Source organism: Zingiber officinale, chromosome 2A (assembly GCF_018446385.1).
Source record: "Zingiber officinale cultivar Zhangliang chromosome 2A, Zo_v1.1, whole genome shotgun sequence".
Lineage (NCBI taxonomy): Eukaryota > Viridiplantae > Streptophyta > Magnoliopsida > Zingiberales > Zingiberaceae > Zingiber > Zingiber officinale.
The window spans coordinates 73,657,424-73,674,863 of NC_055988.1; positions in this window are offsets into that span (position 1 = coordinate 73,657,424).

The window sequence follows — 17,440 nt, forward strand, 5'->3', positions numbered from 1 at the left end:
TTCTTGTTCTAGTATACCATGAAACAAAACAAGTTTTACATAGGTTTGAAGAGAAGATCCTAGCAGGCTTTAGCTTGAGTTGGAGCTTGCTGTACAGTTTCAGATTTTCTTTTAGCATTTAGTTTAAGTTCTGTTATATGTATTTTCAGTTTTGGTATGAGGTTTTAAGTGTTGTACCATGTTATTTTTAGACACTTCAGTTTATTATGGCATGCAGATTTTATTAAGTTATAATGCAAAATTTTATTAAGCATTTTTATTGAGCTTAAGTGCAGATTTTTATAAGTGTAGTATACTGATTTTGTTTTCCCTTTGCTTGAAGATGGGCAAGAACATATTTTAGCATATACATATATATACATAGCATTTAGTTTAGATTTTCCTTGCTATAATGAGTAGTTATAAGTGATAAAAGACCAAGGTGTTGATAGGATCCCTAAATTTTAAGTATTGGGATCAGCAGCACACCAAGTGCTTAAAGAAATGCCAAGGCATTATATTATAAGAACATAAAAAGATAATAAGTATTTTATTTTAAAGAAAGGCTAGTACCCGACTTCCAAGGTTGTCGTTAAACAAATCCAGGTGACCAATTCCAAGGTCTTGGCCCTGGTAAAACCAAGGTCTTTACCCTCGTAGGACTGATGACTAGCTACCACAGTCCCTATTAGGGAGCGAACATTGGTACTAAGCCTAGGCCCAAGAAAGAAGTTGATTATTATTTTTAAGTATTAAAGTATAAGTTTCTAACCAAGAAGAACTTTATTATTGTTTTGAAGTAATAAAGTATTAGTTTTTAAACAAATGAAACAAGTTTCACATATGCTTAGAATCAGTAAGTTTAGTTCTTTTGAATTCTAACATGCAGTATTAGTTTTATTTGTTTCCTGATTAGTTTATTGAACATGATCAGATTTATCTACTAGCATGTAGTTTATTCTTGTATATCATGAGTATGCAGTTTATAGTGCTTTACTATTGATTATGCATGAGCAGATTTATTTCTAGTTTCAGTACATTTAAACATGATGCAGCTATATTTATGCTTTATTTTCTCTTAGATCAATCAGTTTCTAGATCTTTCTGTATACATGCATATCCGTATTTTTGTGAGTTAGATAGCGCTTACTAAGCAAATTTTGCTTATAGATTGCATTTCCTCTTACTGCAGATAAAAGAAAGGAAAAGATATAACAAGGGAGGCGACAAGGCGGTGCGGATGGTGTGTGATGCCAGGACTATGGAGAGACCTGGGAATTCACCAAGAATTTATTAAGTCTGTTTCCGTTAAATTGTTTAAAGAATTTAGAACTTGTACATGCTACTATATGGATTGTTTTATCGTGTTTTGCGAAAGTTGATTATTTTGATTATATATGAACTATGTGGGTGTTTGATATATGTTCCAGCCACCTGTGGCTGTGTATATTGTGTATGTATTGATGTTTATGGTCACCGGTATAGGGGAGACTCTGCCGAAATTTTTCGATAGGGATTCCTCGTGGTTTCGATCACACCGGTTAAGTAGAGTTAATAGTTAAGTAACGGTCACCTTAGAGAGTAGTAGAGTTGTAAGAAGGGTAGTCGTTACAGCTACAGTACATCAGTCGACTGCTACAGTAACTGCTACAGTGTCGTTGGCTACTACAGTGCCCCCCCTTGAATTTTTCCCCGAGTACAATCTCTCGTGCACTCGTTCCCTCACGTCTCACTTAACTCTTCTTTGCAGCTTTGACCTCTTACCTTCAAGCCTACATCCTTTGGCTCTCGTCCCTCGGATGCATCCAAGCCCGCGGCTCATCCCCAATGTCATCCTTCACGTATGCCTCGAAGTCGCTTCCCTCAGCCCTTGTCCTTGCTGCCTTGTCCACGGTCCCTCGGATGCTCCATCCTTCACTGGACCCGAAGCCATCAACCTGAGTCGTATGTGTATCCTGCAAACCTGCACACTCATATACACATATCAAATAACGAGGGTAATCCTAACTTAAACCCTTTTCCCAAATACCAAAACACATGGTTGCACGGACCATTGGGATTGCTCCAACTTACCCCTCCTTGGATTAATGACTCAGGCGGTGTAGGGAAAAGTACTCAAGGTGCCAGATTAGTGAAAGTGGCACAAGAAGAAAATGAGCAAGGCCTTCCTCTTGAACTCCTCTTTCCCACTAATGCGATGTTATCAACGCTGCTAGATTTGGTGGTAGTAGCGTGTTGTAGTAATTTTTGTGCTCTGGCATTGATGAGAATTCCAAATCTTCTTGTGTTAAAGTGATGGTAGTGAGTTTTCCAATCTCTTCCATCTCAAAGCTTCAGATTTAGGCGACAGTTTCCACATACGGCGGTAAATTTAATCTTGTCTAAAGGCTACGGAGATGGCGTGATGGCCCTGGTCGATAAGTTATTGACTGATAGAAGACGTCTTTACCTTAGAATGGGACTATTCTCCTATCTTGTACATAGTGAGATAATTTGATAAAGCATTAGTGACCAAAGACCAGGGAAGGGATCCCTGGCAAGGCCCTCCGACACTCAAGTCAATACACTTTTCAGTGAGTGGGCGAAGAAGAAGAACAATAGTGGATATGCATCAGAGTAAGGTCTAGATAATGCTAATTGTGTACCTAATACTTATCAATGTAATATGATCTACTAATTCTATCCTCAATTTGTTAGGATGTATACTAAAAGCCTAGCTTTTTGTATGTACATTTATTTTGAAATGAGAATCACATTGGTCAAATATCTGCATTTAGTTAAATGCAGTTGTCCATTTAATTTATATTGTAGATAACATGGTGTATGGTGTCATATAAAAGATCATGTTATCAGTTCCTTATAAATTATAAATAGTAGCTCATGACCAAGATGGATTGGGACAAACCATTGAAATGGTTGCAGTGTAATTTGGTATTAGTTTGTGTTGACTATAAAATTGCACTAGTACACTATATGTGTATTGAGCAGGACCATTTGAGGTTGTTCCTTTTATACTGACTGCATAAAAGAACAAAACCTCTGTTATTATGGATGTGTGTACTCTTAATCCTGATATAATAACTGTTAGAGTGTATACTAAAAGCCTAACTTTTGGTATAAATATTTATCTAAAAATAAGAATCACATTGGTCAAATGTCTACATTTATGATAAATGTAGTTGTTCAATTAATTTATATTGTAGATAACATGGTGTGTGGTGTCACACACAGAGGATCATGTTATCAGTACCTTATAAATTATAAACAGTAGCTCATGACTAAGATGGAAAGGAACAAACCATTGAAGGTCGTAGTGTAATTAGATATTAGTTTATCTTAACTATATAATTACACTAGTACACTTAGAGTATATTGAGTAGGACCATTAGAGGTCATTTCTTTTTATACTGACTTTATAAAGTAACAAAGACCTCAGTTATTATGGAAGTGTGTGTTCTTAATCCTAATATAATAACAAGCACATATATTTGATATTTATTTCTTTAATTTATCAATGGGTGAGATTTAGTTCGATAAATCAATAAGCCTAATAAGTTGGAAATGATATCACTTATAGTGTGTGTTGTTGATTATAGAAGGAAACTGTGTCCTAGTGATCTAGGTTGATAATGTCCCCAAGAGGAGCTCATAAGGATTGTCATGTTAAACCCTGCAGGTGGACTTAGTCTGACATGATGATAAGGTTGAGTGGTACTACTCTTGGACTAAGATATTAATTAAGTGAGTTGTCAGTAACTCATTTAATTAGTGGACATTCGACATCTTAAACACAGGGAGACTATCACACTCATAATAAGAAGGAGCCCAAAATCTAATTTGGGATTGGTGCGGTAGTTCAATAATAGTTCTTTAGTGGAATGAATTATTATTGATGGAATTAAGTTGTGTGTTCGGGGCGAACACGGGAAGCTTATTTTCATCGGGAGACCAAAACCAATTCCTCCTCTCGGTCCCTATCGTAGCCTCTTGTATATAGAGATTTATACCCACCGATACCCACCTTTCTACCCACCTAAAGGTGGCCGGCCAAGCTAGCTTGGAGCCCAAGCTAGGGTCGGCCAATGCTATTGGAGGAGCCAATTATAGGTGGTCGGCCAAAGCTTGGGTCCCAAGCTTAGGTGGCCGGCCACTAGAATATTAAAAAGGATTTTTATTAAAATTATTTCTTATGTGGATATCATGTTTTTAAAAGAGAGTTTAAAATTTAAATCTTTCCTTTTATAGCTTTCTACAAAAGATTAAGAAAAGATTTGAAATCTTTCCTTATTTGTAGATTGAAAGGAGATTTTAATTTTGAGAAAACTTTCCTTTTTAACCATGATCATAATTTAAAAGAGAGTTTTAAAAATTAAATATTCTCTTTTATTAGTTTCTACAAAAGATTAAGAAAAGATTTGATATCTTTCCTTATTTGTAGATTGAAAGGAGATTTTAATTTTTAGAGATAACTTTCCTTTTTGGAAATCATCCACATGTTTAAAAGAAAGATTTTAATTTAAAAATTTTCTTTTTATAATCCACCATGAAGGGAAAAATTATTGGAGAAATTTTTTATAAATTTTCGGAAATAAATTAGGAAGTTTTAATTTTTATTTTAATTAAAACTCTCCTTGTTTTGGGGAAATAAGTGGCCGACCATATAATAATGAAAAGGAAAATTGTTTCTAATTAAATAAATTTTTCCTTTTCATGGCAAAAGAATTAAGAAAGTTTTTAATTAAATTTCCTTATTTGCCAAGATCAAGAATTATAAAAGAGGGGGTAGAGGTGCCTTCATTGTGAACGACTCTATTATTTTTCTCCTCTCCTTTTCTCCTTGGGTGTGGCCGGCCCCTCCTCTTTCTCTCTTCTCCATCTTTTGGCCGAACCTCATCTCATCCTTGGAGTCCTTGTGGTGGCCGGATCTTGCTTGGAGAAGAAGGAGAGGAAAGGAGGCAATATTTCTAGCATCCCTTGGAGCTTGGTGGTGGCCGAACCTCTTCATCTTTAGAGGAGCTCTTGGTGGCCGAAACCTAGAAGGAAGAAGAAGGTGCTTGGTGGTTCTCATCTCAGAAGATCGTTGTCCATACAACGTCCGAGGTTAGAAGAGGAATATGGTAGAAGATCAAGAGGTTATTTTTTCTTACAAAGAAAGGTATAACTAGTAATTGTTTTCCGCATCATACTAGTTTTCTTTGTATAAGTTATTTTTGGAAATACCAAACACAAGAGGCATATGATTCTAGAGTTTTTCAGTTTTGTTTCGAAGTTGTGTTTCTTTTCTTTTATTTTTCAATTTATGATTCGATTGTTCTTTTTGGTTAAACCTAGAGTTATTTAAGGAAATTAAATATTAGCTTTCCTTAAAAGGCTTTGTCTAGGTGGTGGTGATTGCTCCCATATCCAAGAAGGTCATGTGCCTCGCCATACAGTCCTGGAAGCCAATTTTGGAAATTAATATTTAATAGAATTAATAACATAGGTGGATTTGAATCAATAGTGTTAAGTTCCGCTTGCGATTCAAATCTAAACCATTAAGAACAGATAAGTTAAATTTGGAATCAATGATGTTAAGTTCCATCTGCGATTCCTAATTTAACTTCTAAAGAACACAATAGGTTATTTAAGGAAAGTTTCAACACTTCTATAAAAATTTTGTACAGTGGAACCGGTACGTTTTCCTAGGACTAACCAACAATTGGTATCAAAGCTAGAGTTTGCCTCTATGTGCTTGGTTTTCAAATTAGGTTATGCACATGTCATACATAATTTAGGCAGGATAATAATAGGATGTGCTAACTTTGTGGTTGTAGGCTCCAACTATTAAGGCTTATAGATGTTGTATGTGATTGGACCCTTGGACATGTCAAGGGCATTATTTTATGTGTGCATGATTGTATGTAACAAATACAGCAGGAGCTGTATTAGCCCTAGGATTTTAGAATTTTATTTTCGATCTAGATGACATGTACATTCCCTCGTGGAATATAGGATCGATATATGTAAAATTATATTTTTGTCGTGGATCGGATTCTTGCGAGGCGTGGTACTTTTGGAGCACCAGAGGCGCAGCGGAATAAGAAGCAAGATGGATGCGACAACTCGACCCGATGGCGGTGGCTAAAGATGGCAGCAGCTAGGGTTGGAGCACATAGAAGACAGTAATAAGAAAAGACCATAATAGTTGGAAAATAATTTTCATATTTGTTGCTTTTATTTACTGTGATGTGTGTGTATGCATGTGATGTATGCTAGGATAACTTAAAACTCCTCACTTTAAATAACTAAGTGGGAGAGGGATTTATTTTAATAAATTCCACGGTCTCCATTACTAGTTTGTAAGTGATGCAAACAAACTTGTGCGTTGGCTCTGAGTGCCTTCCTCCATATCGGATGAGTTTGTTTGCGGATCACTAGATCAAACTTCCCATTTAGGATGACTATAGGAAATTAATTAAGGGCGTGTGATCTTCCCCATCGGAAGGGGCATAATCTTATTAATGGACTTAGTGTCAAGTAATGATATACACTTAGGCACGTCTAATAGTATCCTCCCCATCGGAGTCACTACTATTATTTGTGTGACCAAAGGAAAACCAACTATTAATTTGTCAAAAAGATAAGTTGACAAGATAATAAAATTAAAACCCCCTCCTACAAATGTCGAGTTTTTGTATACGTCCACACTATCGTGGCATACAAAATTCACGGTGTATGAGGTAATTTTATTTGTCAGGATGACAAGAAAATAAAATTAATGGGAAAAACTCCTCTTACAAATGTTTGGTTTTGTATACGTCCACACCATCATGGCATACAAAATTCACGGTGTTTGAGGTAATTTTATTTGTCATAAAGACTTATTGACAAGATAATTAATGGGTAAAACCCTCCTCTTACAAATGTTTGAATTTGTATACATCCACACTATCGTGGCATGCAAAATTCAAGGTGTTTGAGGTGTTGGCGAAATTAAATGATATTGTTTTAAGGAATCAATATCATTTCAAATTCAAAGTTTTTGACCAAATATTTGATAGACCAACTATTAATTTTATTTGTCATAAAGTTAGGATGACGAGATAATAAAATTAATGAATAAAATCTCTTCTTTGATTTTGTATACGTCCACACTATCGTGGCATATAAAATTCATGGGGATTTTATGTTGTTGGTCTTGACCAAATATTTTTGTGATTCTTAGGATTTAAAATGTTTGTCAATCTCCTAGTTGTTATACTATAGAATAGACTTAGTGTTGGTGCAGTTAGCACTAACAGTCTAACTCAGGTTTTGATGAATGACAAATCAGGTTAAGTTAGGTTCGTTGTTATCTAACACTCTGATCGAGTGTGCAGGATAAGTCCAGCTAGGTCGACGGGCTGACCGGATAGCTGGCGAGAAGTCCAAGCGGGTCGACGGGCTGACCGGACGCTTGGCGAGAAGTCCAAGCGGGTCAACGGGCTGACCGGACGCTTGGCGAGAAGTCCAGCTAGGTCGACGGGCTGACCGGATAGCTGGCGAGAAGTCCAGACGGGTCGACGGGCTGACCGGACGTCTGGCAGGTAAGTAAGGTAAGGGAGTGACTGTGAGGACGCGTTCCCGGGAAGGGGACATTAGGCGTCGATCCGGCTTAGATCCATTTCGGATGTCTAAGTTGAGATCGTGACTAGATTCCGATCTCGGAAAGACGGAATCTAAGTCATACTCTTTTTATCTATCTGTTGAACTTTAACTGTGCTAACAATCTGTCTTACAGGATATATATTTGCCTCGGACTAACTTTGTTTTGCAGGAAAAGGGAGTTTTCTGGAACAAGGTGGTCCGGGCGCCCGGAAGCGATCCAGGCGCCCGGAAGGCGAATTCTATCCAGCCAAGTCGTCGCCACGTGGAGCATCTCGGTTTGATCAGTTACGTCACATTCCAGGCGCCCGGAAGGAATCCAGGCGCCCGGAACAGCATATAAAAGAAGCCCCAGGCAGGAGCTTCAGGATCAATCAATTAAGCTGAGGACTCTTCTACTACTAGTCTTGCTGCTCAACGTTCAGTGCGACGCCAACAAAGCTCCGACACTACGCTCCGTTCTTTTCCCTTTTTGTCGGTATTTGTTTTCAGTTTTCATTAGCATTCCCTGTACGGTTCTTTTGTAATCATCATTTCGAATTGCTAGTGATTGCCCAACGAAAGTGGTCAAGGACCACGGGCCTTCGAGTAGGAGTCGTCACAGGCTCCGAACGAAGTAAAATCATTGTGTCTATGTTACTTTTCCGCTGCGTTTATACTCGATATTTTCGTATCGATATTCACCCCCCTCTATCGACTCTAACGGTCTTACAAGTGGTATCAGAGCAGGTACCGCTCTGATTTGGTGCAACCACCAATCAGACAGGGGTGAATTTTTTCTTTCAATTAATTCTAAAACTGGTGTATCGTTAACTTAAATTAGTGCAACACGAATCTAGATTTTTTTTCTATTTTTCTCTTCCCGCACTACTAATCCAAGACCAAGTCTTGGGATATTTTTTTGGTTATTTACCTGTGCACAGAATGTCCCAACAAGAAGGATTCAGCACAGTACGACCTCCACTCTTCAACGGGGACGACTTTCCATACTGGAAGAAGCGCATGGAGGTTTACCTCAAAACAGACTTCGACCAATGGATGAGCGTTACGAGACCCTACAAGATTCCGGCAGATACCTCCGGGAATATACTGGATCCTGAAGACTGGACAGCTGACTTGAAGAAGAAAGCGTCAACCGAAAATAAAGCAATCAACACTCTACAGTGCGGATTGACAAGAGAAGAACTAAACAGAGTCGGTCCACACGAGAACGCTAAAGAGCTGTGAGACAAGTTGATCGAGCTGCACGAGGGAACGAGCGACGCCAAGGTAACCAAACGAGACTTGCTTTTAAATAAAATTTTTAATATAAAAATGCAGGAAGGTGAAACGGCGAATCAGCTTCACGCGAGGATCAAGGACATCCTCAACGGGCTTCATGCGATAGGCCATCAGATGGAAAACAGAGACTTAATAAGGTACGCATTAAATGCTTTTCCACGTAATAGTTTGTGGCCATTAATAGTGGATGCCTACAAAATTTCTAAAAATCTCTCTAAGTTAAAGTTAGATGAACTTTTCTGTGAATTGGAATTACACGAACAAACTAATGCTGGAGCCGAGAAAGGTATAGCCTTATTTGCAGGTTCCTCCAAAGAAAAGAAAAGCAAGCCTGAACTTGAAGAAGACTCCGATCAAGATTCTGAAGACGAAGAACACCTGGTGAACTTGGTAAGAAAAATGTTCACCAGGAGAAAAAGGAGCTTCAGCAAAAAAGACCTTCAAAAGATCAGTTCTCCCTCAAAACAAAAGAACGTGACTTGCTACGGATGCAATAAAAAGGGACACTACAAGAACGAATGCCCAAAACTGAAGTTCGACAAACCGAAGCCAACCAAAAAGAAGGCACTCAAAGCAACGTGGGACGACTCCTCGGACGAATCGGAAGTAGAAGAGCAGAAACATCAGAGCCACCTTGCACTGATGGCCCACGAAGCTGAAACAGAAGATGAGTCAGAAGATGAAGACGGGTCTGAACCCGAAACAAGCCACGAGTCCGTACTCGTTTCCGAAGACTCGAATGAGGTATATTTTAATTTAAACAAAATTTTTTTTAGAATTATTTGTTGTTTAAATAGTAAATTAACTAAAGTAGAAAATGAAAACAAATCACTTCTTGAGGAAAATCAAAACCTCAAGGAACAAATAAAAAATTCAAATCCAACTCAAGATCTAACACTTGAGGAGGAGAATTTATCATTAAAAAATGAGGTTAACAATTTAAAGGAAATGTTAGAAAAATTCATAACAAGATCAAAAAATCTAGACTTAATCCTAAATAATCAAAAAGCATGTTATAATAAAACCGGACTAGGATATAAGTCGAATTTAAATAAAACCTTCAAATCATTAATAACCCAATATAAATCAACCAATCTAGCTTGGGTTCCGAAAGCGTGTCTGACCACGCAAGTAGGACTTAATCAATATTATATACCTAAAGAAAAAATACATTATATAAAATCGAATAAACCAAACCAAAATCCAAAATACAAACCTAATTCAAATTCAAAATCTAAACATTTTAAAAATCAACAAAATTATCACCAAGTTAACCATAACTATAAAAAGAATCGACACAAACCTAAAACCAAAATCTAAATTAATGGCCAATAATTCAGGGGGAAGCTCCAGAATAACTAACAGGGTAACCCAAAACAAACTAACCCGGCAGGGTAATTAGGATTAGTTAAAAAGAGACCAAGTTTAACTTGACTCATGGTACTGGTGAAGTTTTTGGATGATAGTACGTTAGGGAAGCTTGGGCATCGCATGTCTAGAAAGATATGGCTTCGATCTGGTGCATTTGGCCAAGTGGAACTGACCGAAGCTACCCTTAAACGAATCCTAACCAGTTAGACCAAGATTTGGTACTAAGTTCCGTGGATAGGACTATTCGGAAAACCTCGAAAGGATGGTTACTTCTAATGATGTCCATGTGACTCACCAAACTTAGAAGTTTATCCGAAGAATGCCTATTTGTGGAAACCAAAGCTAAGTCTGAATCTAACACAAGTTAAACCAAAACTCTGTAATCAAACCAATTTCATCTCACAAAATCATAGGATCCCCTGATTGATAATATAAATCGGGTGAGATGAATAAGGCTTAAATGTTAAAGTTAAAATTTTTAATTTTAACTTAAAAATTAATTTTAAAATTTTAATTTTAACTTAAAAATTAATTTCAAAATTTTAATTTTAAACTTAAAAATTAATTTCAAAATTTGAATTCTAACTTAATTTCAAAATTTTAATTTTAACTTAAAAATTAATTTTAATTTTAAACTTAAAAATTAATTTCAAAATTTTAAACTTAATTTCCAAAATTTCAATTTTAAAACTTAAAACTAAAAAGACTAACGTTAAATCCCACTTACTGTAGGAAACCAAGTGGATTTTGGATAGTGGTTGCTCCAAACATATGACCGGAGATCACACCAAGTTCACGCAACTCACTTACAAAAGCTTAGGAACAGTTGCCTTTGGAAACAACGGCAAACTCAAGGTAATTGGTATAGGTAATATTGAATTAAAAATAGACTTTATAATTACAAATGTTTTACTTGTTGAAAATTTTAAATATAATCTTCTAAGCATAAGTCAATTGTGTGATACTAGGTATAAGGTCAAATTTCTAGCCACAGAGTGTTTAATCAAATATCTAGATAATCCTACCATAAGCCTAAAAGGTTTTAGAAAAGACAACATCTATGCCATCAACTTAACCACTTCTTCCAATAAGTGTTATTTAACACAAAAAGAAGAAACATGGTTATGGCATAGAAGAATGTCACACACCAATTTTCGAAATATAAGCAAACTAAATGGACTTGTGAGAGGTTTACCAAAATTACCTAACTTAGATTCAACCATATGTAATGCTTGTCAACAAGGTAAACAAACTAAATCCACTCACAAACAAACAAATCAACCACAAACGAACTCAATATTAGAACTTATACATTTAGACCTTTTTGACTCCCATGGAGTCAAATCCATAAATGGAAACTTATATTGTTTAGTAATTATAGATGATTATTCTAGGTTTACTTGGGTAAAATTCTTAAAACATAAAGATGAAACTTGTGAAATCTTTATAAACTTCTGCAAACAAATTGAAAATGAAAAAGGGATTAAAATCAAAAGAATCAGGAGTGACAACGGGGGCGAATTTAAAAATCACAAATTTAACAGTTTTTGCCTTAAAAATGGTTACCATCATGAATTTTCATGTCCTAAAACCCCCCAACAGAATGGGATTGTAGAAAGAAAAAATAGAACCTTACTTGAAGCCTCTAGAACAATGTTAAATGAGTATAGCCTACCTAAATACCTTTGGGCAGAAGCTGTCAGTACAGCCTGCTATGTACAGAACAGAACAACAATAAATAAAACCCATAACAAAACCTTCTTCGAAATGTTTTATAATAAACAACCCAATATAAAATATTTTAAAGTGTTTGGGTGCCCAGTTTTCATCTTAAATACAAGAGAACACTTAGGAAAATTCTCCTCTAAAATTGAAAATGGAATATTTGTAGGATACTCCCTAAATAGTAGAGGTTATAGAATTTACAATAAGGTTACCTTAAAAATTGAAGAAACTACTAATGTAAAATTTGAAGAAACTAAACAAAACTTAGAACTTACACAACCACTTGAATTTGTTCCAGAAACCAACCAAACTCTAAGTCATGAAGAAGAGGAACAACATCAAGAAAATGAACCCCCTAGAACCATAAGAGTGAATCCCAACCATCCAACCAATCAAATAATTGGTGACCCATACCTAAGGGTTCAAACCAGATCATCTTTTAGGAACTTGAGTCAAATCTCTTTGATTTCAAAGATAGAACCCAAAACTATAGATGAATCCCTACTAGACCCAGACTGGATTATAGCCATGCAAGAAGAACTAGCCCAATTTGAGCGTAATGAAGTTTGGGACCTAATACCACCACCTAAGAACAAGAAAATAATAGAAACAAAATGGGTATTTAGAAACAAATTAAGTGAAACCGGGGAAATCACTAGAAATAAGGCTAGGCTAGTTGCCAAAGGGTTTAGTCAGGTTGAAGGACTTGACTATGATGAAAACCATGCCCCAGTAGCCAGATTAGAATCCATTAGAATGTTACTAAGTTATGCAACCCATAAGGGGTTCAAACTATACCAAATGGATGTTAAGTCTGCCTTTCTTAATGGACTAATAAAAGAAAAAGTTTATGTAGGTCAACCGCCTGGGTTTGAAAGTCTAGAACACCCTGATTATGTATTTAAGTTAAAGAAAGCATTATATGGACTTAAACAAGCACCCAGGGCATGGTATGAAAGGCTAACATCCTACTTAACATCTAAAGGATTCAAACAAGGTCAAATTGACCCAACCTTGTTTGTTAAATCATTGAATTCAAACATATTTATTGCACAAATTTATGTAGATGATATAATATTTGGTTCAACAAATTCAAATTTTTTAGAGGAGTTTATTAATCTAATGGAAAAAGAATTTGAAATGAGCCTAGTAGGAAAATTAACTTATTTCTTAGGATTACAAATCAAACAAACAAATGAGGGAAATTACATTTATCAACACAAATACACTAAAGAATTACTTAAAAAATTCGGAATGGAAAATACAAAAGAAATAAAAACACCTATGGCAGTGAACACAATTTTAGATAATGACCCAAATGGAAAATCAGTTGACCTAAAATATTATAGGAGTGCAATAGGTAGCCTACTGTACACCTGATATTTTATTTGCAGTTAGTATGTGTGCTAGATACCAAACTTGTGCTAAGGAATCCCACTTGACACAAGTTAAAAGAATTTTTAGATATCTTAAAGGAACAACAAATGTTGGAATTTGGTATCCTAGAACCAATAATTTTGAACTAATAGGGTATTCTGACTCAGATTATACTGGATGTAAATTAGACCGCAAGAGCACAAGTGGAGGATGCCAATTATTAGGTTCTTCACTTGTTAGCTGGTTTAGTAGAAAGCAACATTGTGTTGCTCTATCTACAACTGAGTCAGAATACATAGCTATAGGTGAATGTGTTGCACAATTACTATGGATGATGCATACTCTAAAAGATTTCAACTTAAACATTACAAATGTAAAAGTATTAATTGACAATATAAGTTCAATTAACTTAACCAAGAACCCTGTGCATCATTCAAGAACCAAACATATTGAAGTTAGGCACCACTTTATCAGGGATCATGTTACTAAAGGTGATATTGAACTCAAATACATTGAGTCCAAATCAAATTTAGACATTTTCACAAAACCACTCCCTGAAAGTGAGTTTAGCAACTTACGCCGAAAATTAGGAATGTGCTCAATAGATTAGGAATTTTAAATTTCAAAATTGTTTTCAAAAATCACTCTTTCAAATTATAAGTCAAATGTGTTTGTTTTCAAAACCTTCCATTTTTAGACTTTCAAAAACAGTTTTGGCCTTAGACTAGCTTGGAATCCATAGAAAGCATGCACCCATAGGGCTAGTTTTTGAGCATCTCACCAACACTTTAGGTTTACCTTGCGTGTGTTTGACAAACATAGAAAGAAGTGAGATGCATAGGCCAACTGTCTGGACTTAAGATGCTTATCTCAGTGCATCAGCATAAGTCTGGACGTTAAATACAAATCAGACAGTAATCAGATTAAGTTCATCAGTCAAGTCAAACACTGACTGCTTATAATCAACTTAATCTGACTAACCAAGTGAAAACTACTATTTTCTGATAGTTAGTTAGTAATTAATTGGTTATACAGCTGTTTAAATTTTAGTATCAAGTTCAGGGGGAGAAATTAATTAAAATGTTATGTATTTGAAAAATGCCTTTTAAAACTAACTTGTGATTGAACATCAGTTTACAAAGAGTTAAAATTTAACTAAGTATTTGAAAAACTTGGAAGTTTAATCCCACCTAATTTTCACACCTGATTTTAAAAGTTAACTATTGAAAATTAAACTTTCCAAATTTCGCTTTTATCAAATTAGCCTTAATTTTTTTTTCAAATTTAGCTTGATTAACTTTGAAGATTATTTTCTTGAACCAAACTCAGATTTTTACAGTAACTCTACACTATGATTGTTCTCCCTTGTGTTTTTTTGATGAATGCCAAAGGGGGAGGGTTAGGTGGTTAAGTTAGAACAACTAAATGCCAACTTGAAAAACTAACTTAAAACCTTAAAAACCTCGAAAATCATGCTTGATTTCTGCATATATTTATCACTAACTTAACCAGGTTGTCATTCCATCAAAAAGGGGGAGATTGTTGGTGCAGTTAGCACTAACGGTCTAACTCAGGTTTTGATGAATGACAAATCAGGTTAAGTTAGGTTCGTTGTTATCTAACACTCTGATCGAGTGTGCAGGATAAGTCCAGCTAGGTCGACGGGCTGACCGGATAGCTGGCGAGAAGTCCAAGCGGGTCGACGGGCTGACCGGACGCTTGGCGAGAAGTCCAAGCGGGTCGACGGGCTGACCGGACGCTTGGTGAGAAGTCCAGCTAGGTCGACGGGCTGATCGGATAGCTGGCGAGAAGTCCAGACGGGTCGACGGGCTGACCGGACGTCTGGCAGGTAAGTAAGGTAAGTCACTGGAGGAGAGTGACTGTGAGGACGCGTTCCCGGGAAGGGGACATTAGGCGTCGATCCGGCTTAGATCCATTTCGGATGTCTAAGTCGAGATCGTGACTAGATTCCGATCTCGGAAAGACGGAATCTAAGTCATACTCTTTTTATCCATCTGTTGAACTTTAACTGTGCTAACAATCTGTCTTACAGGATATATATTTGCCTCGGACTAACTTTGTTTTGCAGGAAAAGGGAGTTTTTTGGAACAAGGTGGTCCGGGCGCCCGAAGGGGATCCGGGCGCCCGGAGGTCCGGGCGCCCGGAAGGGATCCAGGCGCCCGGAAGGCGAATTCTATCCAGCCAAGTCGTCGCCACGTGGAGCATCTCGGTTTGAGCAGTTACGTCACATTCCAGGTGCCCGGAAGGAATCCAGGCACCCGGAACAGCATATAAAAGAAGCCCCAGGCAGGAGCTTCAGGATCAATCAATTAAGCTGAGGACTCTTCTACTGCTAGTCTTGCTGCTCGACGTTCAGTGCGACGCCAACAAAGCTCCGACACTACGCTCCGTTCTTTTCCCTTTTTGTCTGTATTTGTTTTCAGTTTTCATTAGCATTCCCTGTACGGTTCTTTTGTAATCATCATTTCGAATTGCTAGTGATTGCCCAACGAAAGTGGTCAAGGACCACGGGCCTTCGAGTAGGAGTCGTCACAGGCTCCGAACGAAGTAAAACCATTGTGTCTATGTTACTTTTCCGCTGCGTTTATACTCAATATTTTCGAATCGATATTCACCCCCCCCTCTATCGACTCTAACGGTCTTACACTTAGTAGTCCCAATTGTAATGATTGGAAATAGGACTTGGACATTTAGGTAGACTGTCCTCTTAAAACTAAGAAAAAAATAGGTGTATTTTATTCATTAGTTAATACATTATTAGTGGTGTTATCTACCGGTACCTGTTGTGTAGATACGGGAGCCACTGATCATGTCTGCAATTCATTGCAGAGGTTCCAGGAAACCCGATAACTATATGAAGGGGAATTCACCGTCTTCATGAGCACTGCTGCAAAAGTGGTAACTGTTGCTGTGGGAGATGCTTATCCTATGATAGGAATATCCTATGAATTTTGAGAAATTGTCTATATATACCAAGTTTAGAAAGAATTCGATTTCAGTTTTTAAACTATCAAAGAATAGATATTCTGTCTATTTTGATAACAAACTTTTTATCAAGAAAAATAGGAAAATTATCTGTAAGATATCGGAAAATTTAAATAATAAGGTTATTTGAGAAATAACCTTATAAAAAAAATTTTAGAATTTTTAGAAATTTTCTGGGAATTTTTCGGAGCTCATACGACGGGTTTTGAGTGGATCAATTACGGGTACGGATAAAACCTGTTTGGGATACCCGTTTAAATGAGGAAATATTTATTTATATAATTCCTTTTTTCCTTTTCTTTTATTTCCTTCTTCCCCAAAAAAAATGTCGAGTCTCCACCCGACCTTTCTCCTCTCTGCCTCGACGCAAACTTCTCTGATCCCTTCTCCTCACGCTCTATTCTCTCTCAGACAAACGACGCCGACGGGAGCGAGGATCCAGCTCCGACGATCTTCTCTGCCGGCATCGACGCCCATTGAGCTCAGATTCGATCGGCGTTTTTCTCACCAGGCCGCATCACAGCGTCGCGTCGCCTCTAGCCGACTGCCGACACCACTGGATCGATCCAGATCCGCTCGATCGTCGGCGTAGGTAAGCTAGCTTTAACCGAATCTTCTTCTTCTCTAGATTTCCGCTAACTCGTGCCCTAGCACCGTCGGTGATTTCTTCTTCTTCTCTTGATTCTTTCCGCACCGTGCCCTAGGTGCAATCTTGGAGGTGAGGATCTAGTTCTGTTGATTGTGGAGATATGGTGTGATCGTTTCCTCCTTCTTGAGTTGTTCACAGAATGATCCGTGTATCCTCAAGTTGAATCGGATTGGGTGATACCTTCTGGAGACAATCGATTGAGGTAAGCTTAGGTCTTCTTCTCTGTTACCGATACTCTATTCCTGATCCTCATCTTCTTGTGGTTGATTTAGGTTTCGGTTGATGATGATGGGATCAATTGAGTTGTTGGGAAGAGGCTTGTGTTGGGTTTTTCGGGCCGCGAAAATCGCTTTTCGCATCGCGGAAACCCCGAATAACCCAAAGCCGTAGATCCGTGCAAGGAAAGCCGAACGAAAAATTACGAGTACG